Source organism: Biomphalaria glabrata, chromosome 2 (genome assembly GCF_947242115.1).
Source record: "Biomphalaria glabrata chromosome 2, xgBioGlab47.1, whole genome shotgun sequence".
Classification (NCBI taxonomy): Eukaryota; Metazoa; Mollusca; class Gastropoda; family Planorbidae; genus Biomphalaria; species Biomphalaria glabrata.
The window spans coordinates 57435610-57441712 of record NC_074712.1 but is presented as its reverse complement, the minus strand read 5'-3'; positions in this window follow the sequence as shown (position 1 = coordinate 57441712).

The window sequence follows — 6103 nt, the reverse complement described above, 5'->3', positions numbered from 1 at the left end:
TTACAAATATTTAAAAAGAAAAAAAAAGACAATACCTCCAATATTAAACTTCAAATATAATCAAATAATTTTTAAAAATTTTGGATCCATTCGGGTATCGAACCCGTAACACCATCAGCTGCTAGAACTTACCCATTTTGTCGATTTGGACACAGTAGAATTATTTTGTTTTTGTTGTCAACAAACCCCTAACCCTAACCCTGTGTCTATCTTGTGCACAAAACTATGCCTTGTAAACACTAATAATTCACTAAATTTATAGCAAGTCATTTAAACAAATCAATGGTAACTCTAAAAAACAATTACTATCATGTTGTTTCTATCTAATATTTTTCAATACATTTTTAAAAGGCAAAAGTAAGATTGGGAGGGGGGAGAAAGTTGTAATAAATGACTTATTGCTTTCTTCTCTTGTACACATAATCAAAACATAATTAAGAAGTGGCCAGATAAAGCGACCAATTTGTAGCCAAAACAGCTTTTCGAAAGTCTCTCCAGACAGCACTACAAGAGGAAAGGTGAAACTTGAGCCCCCCCCCCCACCTCCCCTCTTGTAAACTGGCAAAAGAAAGCACAACGCTGTCCAGTAATTGGCGTTCTAAGCCCATTGATCGTTTGCGTCAGACCTTGGGGGGTAGACGAGCTGATAAACAACAAACGATGAACAGGTGGGTTAAGTTGGAAGCACTCACCCACAGAGCAGAAGTAGACCGTCACTCACTGGAAACATGAAGAAGATTACAGAAACTTCTAAGAGTTTTTTTGTTTTTGTTTTAATTTTGTTTTGCTTTTTTTAAAGTTGCGTGTTTTTGTTTTTCATTGATGAAAAACAGAGACCGTTGTTCCTGGTTTCGTTTCATTAAATTTTGTTTCGTCATGAAAAGTTTATTAAAAAATTGAACCTGAAAACGAGCTAGATTTGTTACCCTCCCCTTGTCCTAACGCCTGTTTATGGATTGAATTCATTCCATTTCAATCTGTTAACACCGTACGTTGTGGTGTAGATCAAAAGAAAACTCATCACGAGGTTTAATAATAACAATACATTTCACCAATACATTTCACCAATACATTTCACCAATACATTTCACCTATCTCCGTGATGCTTTTATTTCTTAGGTTCGTGAATTTAATATTGATTTCTTAGATAGCTCGCTAGTGTATAATATTGGGCATTGAACGCGAATTTTATATATACACTAGCCGGATATGACCCGCGGCCTGCGGGCATTAGTTTAGATATTGCTGATCTACTGGATTGTATTTATGTCAAACTTGGAGAATGTTCCCTTAACATTTTTTTTTTATTTTGCCACGAAAATAGAGTGTGAAAATGGGTTTACCCGTTCAGCCAACATATTCATATCCAATATAAAATACTGTGAAAACGGGTTTACCCGATTGGTTAAAACGTTTCGTACTGTAATGGAGATACAATTTGGTACTTTTTGTCTATTTTTATAAGGGTCCTCCGGTTGTGGAAGGGACATTGAACATACACTACTGTTTCCGTCATGATCTAAGGAACATTTAAGTCAAGTTTGATCAAGATTGGTCATACGTTTTTGATTAGTATTCGGGACATAAATACATACATACATACATACACGCATACATACAAACTCTGCACTTTCTGCTTTATAGTATAGATGCAATATATGTATGCCTTTTTATATAATTCTCATAATGCTACACTAATAAACTACTTGGAGCATATTACCTACACATCATACAGCACACAAGCTACCCTTGTCTCTACTGCTAATCTAATATCAGACTCTCTAACCCACATCTCTACTACAAATCTAATATCAGACTCTCTAACCCACATCTCTACTACAAATCTAATATCAGACTCTCTAACCCACATCTCTACTACAAATCTAATATCAGACTCTCTAACCCACATCTCTACTGCAAATCTAATATCAGACTCTCGAACCCACATCTCTACTACAAATCTAATATCAGACTCTCCAACCCACATCTCTACTGCAAATCTAGTATCAGACTCTCTAACCCACATCTCTACTACAAATCTAATATCAGACTCTCCAACCCACATCTCTACTGCAAATCTAATATCAGACTCTCTAACCCACATCTCTACTACAAATCTAATATCAGACTCTCCAACCCACATCTCTACTGCAAATCTAATACCTATCAGACTCTGGCGAATCAATTAAAATATAATACTATTTAACATTTGAAACCTTTCCCCCTCACACACAGACACACACACACACACACTCGAAGCGCGTTGCGTTTCATTAAGAAAGTATGGCTTACTTTTGCACTCACAATCACCTTATTCTCTCTCTCTCTCTTTTATTCTCCCCCCCCCCCCATTCCTATTTGAGGAAGCCCTTCTGATTGTACCACTCTACTCACTACCCCTCCCCATTACCCCGCTAGTTTATCTAATCACCCAGTGTCACCTTATTCTCTCTCTGTCTCTCTCTCTCCCTCCTATGTGCCGCCACCCTGCCCTACTTTGACGAAGCCAGACTCCTGGGGCTGCCCCCCCCCTGTTCCATATTACCCCCCGCTAGTCTATCTAATTAAGTGTCACGATGTCATTGCTGCGTTAATTGATGGAAATGGGTAACATGTGACATTGTATCGCACATCGCCGGCATGTATAACAATACAGATCAAAGGTATTAAATAACTAAATTATCAGAGTACATTACACCGAATACATTACACAATTACTCAATCTGAATCTTATATCAAGAAGCCACTAAATTTACACATGCGCAGAGTCGGGTTTAAGTTTTGTAAGGCCCTACAAAGTCCTCTCGGTATCAAAAAGCTTACATCACCTCACTACGTCTGTCTGTCTGTCTGTCTGTCTGTGTGGAATGTTTTACACGTTTTTTTTTTTGTCCTAGTTCCTATTGTCATATCAAATTGAAACTGTGAACAATTATTTATTATCGATGACCACACATGAATTAAAAAAACAACAACAATCAGTCGTAATTCATTAATAATGTTTCTGTAGAAAACGTACTAAGCTTAGGGGAGAGAACCCACGCGCAGAGACTTATGTCGTTCGATATAAATTTTAAACTAACAATATTCTATACAACTTTCTATAAGTAATTGAATAGTTCAGTAGCTAGCACGTTGGCCTTCCATCATGGAGGCAGGATACCTCAAGTTCAAAAAAGCAGCACAGAAACCTTCGTTTATATATCCCGCCTCCCCCAAATGGTCCAAAAAAGTGATTGGACCATAATGAACAGAAGATGCTATCATTATTATTGTTGCTCTAAACAAAAACATTAATAAAAATATTTCCAATCGCACAAATGTATTATTGTTAGTCTAGGTTTATTAAAAATTAATTAGAATAATTAATTCGAAATAATGGATGCATAATTTCACTCAGTATATTTTTTTTTATAGTACTTTGTATGTTTTGCTTGTTTGTTTGTTTTTCTTTTGGTGCGAAGTCATCTCACCAAGGGCCGATGTTTGATTGGTCGACCTTGCTTGCGTTGCATCTTGGCCAACAGTGAACGAGCAGGGTGTCATGTGGCCAGCACAACGACCAACCGCCTTTACTTTTCCCCAACTAATGTCAGGTACCCATCAGAGTTGGGTACACTAAGGGGAGCCCTAAAAAATGACAAAATTAAAAAAAAAACCTGTCTTCGCCGAGATTCGAGCCCAGGACCCCAGGTTAATAATTGGGGAGTTGGTCAGAAACAGAAAAGTTTGGTCATTTTTTTTTCAAGCTAAACTTCCGCATGTAGTAGAGTGGCGAAATTGAGAGAGCCTCGAGACATAGAGGCGAATATCACATTCTAGCTTGTTGTACAATCTAAAATAACAATAAATGTTTAGCTGATCAATTATTTGAACTTAAACTAAGAATTGGTTTTACAAAATTTACATGTTTACGTTTTATTTTGTTTTTAAATTTTCTCAATATTTTTTTTAGTTTTAGACAATTTTGAGCCGAATAGAAAAGGATGTCGATAATAAGGTACTGACCTTTCTTGTTAATTTGGGATAAGAAATTTTGACACCAGGTCACCAGGTCCTTTCACGAAAGAAACAAACTCCGTCAAGTTTTAAAAAAACTGTTATTTATAAGTTAAACATAAACAATAGTTACATCTTCGTAACATTGTGTTTTTTTAAGTAACGACGGAGGCTGATGGGAAGGTAACAGACTATGTTGTTTAAAAAAAAAGGGGGAGGGGGTATGAGGGTGCTGTTACTTCGCTATAAGGGTCAGTGCAATAAAAATGTCACAGTAGAAAGCGTAATGGTTTCCAAGCACCTAACTTACCTATATACAAAAATCGATTTGTGCCTCTTTTGTTTTACGATCCTAAGGTTTATATAGCCCTATTCTATTTGCCTTCTCATTTGCCTCAATGCAAACACGGAGGGGGAGGGGGGAGTTACTATTAGCTTGCAGCATCTGTTGTTTTTTTTTTACAATGGAGATGCAATAGAAACAGGGGAGGAGGTGGAAGCCTAACGTGTGTAACTCTTTACTATTTCTATGACATAGGTCATTAAAACATGATTAAAATACAAAAGACAAGTCTAACAAGAAGATCTCATTTTCAACTAAGTTTTGTTTACAAGAGGTATGAGTCGAAGTTGGCATTGACATCGAGTTTGTCCTGAATTTTGATTGGTTGAACCGAGGCTATTCGGTGGGCATTTTACACCAATAGCGTCGCAGGTGTGTACAACGTGGCAACAAGCTATTGGTCTAAACTGTCCACGGGCTGTGACGTTGCAGGTTAGTGTTCAGGCTTTCTATGACGAAAGGTCTCGGCTGAACGAGACGGGGGGATCTAAAATCAATGTGACTGTGTATTCCTCTCTCTATATTATTCAGTATTAACTCCTGCCAATGGAGATACTAATACTCCATCACGCAAAATCGTAATAGGAAATTTGACACTATTGTTGTTTTGCATAGTCTCCGTCCTGTCATGAGAACATACTTCCGGTATAAAATCGTTTATTGTTTTTCCCTAATAAAAAAAACAACACTGAAAGAAGTGTATCCTTGATTCCTTGGTGGTTGTGGCTCGCAAGTTGGTAGTCCATTTAATATTCTAGTCTTTTGACCAACTGGCATTATTTGTGAAGTCTTTCACCGTATTCTGATCAATAAATTAGAGCTTTGTATTTGCCTGACGCCTGGTGGATGAGTGGCGAAACGTGAAAGCTCCAAACCTGGTGTCCTAGGTTCGAATCTCGGTGAAGACTGAGATTTTGAACTTCGGGATTTTTAGGGCACCCCTGAGTCCACCCAACTCTAATGGGTACCTGACTTTAATTTGGGAAAGTAAAGTCGGTTGGTCGCTGTGCTGGCCACATGACACCCTGCTTGTTAACCGTTAGCCAAAGAAACAGACGGCCTTAACATCATCTGCCCTATAAACCGCATGCTCTGAAAGGGGAAACTTTTATTTCGCTATAATAGTAAAATGTAATGTCATGATGTTGTACTGCATTGTTACAGTTACACGTAATTTCGAGTAACACTTGATAGTCACAGTTTCACGTGACAATTGACGAGGCTGTTGTACGTTACACAATTTAATTGTTACTGTCTCTCATATTTTCGCGTAACATTTGATTGTGACAACTGACATTATCACGTAAATTTGAGCTACAGTAGATTTTTTCCACGTACATTCGCGTTACCATTGATTTTACAGTTTCAAGTAATAAGCTTAAAACACCTCTGCAGCAAGTTTAGTGATCGGCTCAATCACCACTTGTCATAAATCAATGATATTGTGTCATCTGGCCAAAGCATCAAACAGGTGGCCCTAGATAGGCTTGGAAGTAACGTCTGTATTATATAAGATAAGATAAGATAAGATAAGATAAGATAGCTACCTGTCCTTAAAACAATGTTTGCTACACATCTGGTTCAATACATCTTCACTTACCTATATAGGTCAGCCTTACCAAGGTAGCTCGATCAAAGGTTCATGGACTGTAATTGTATGTTCTATAAATGTCACTATCTAGTTTAATAGAGTTAAACTTAGTGCCGGATTGAAAGAAGTTGAGGCTCTGGGTAGAAATTTGTTTTTGGGGGGAGGCTACT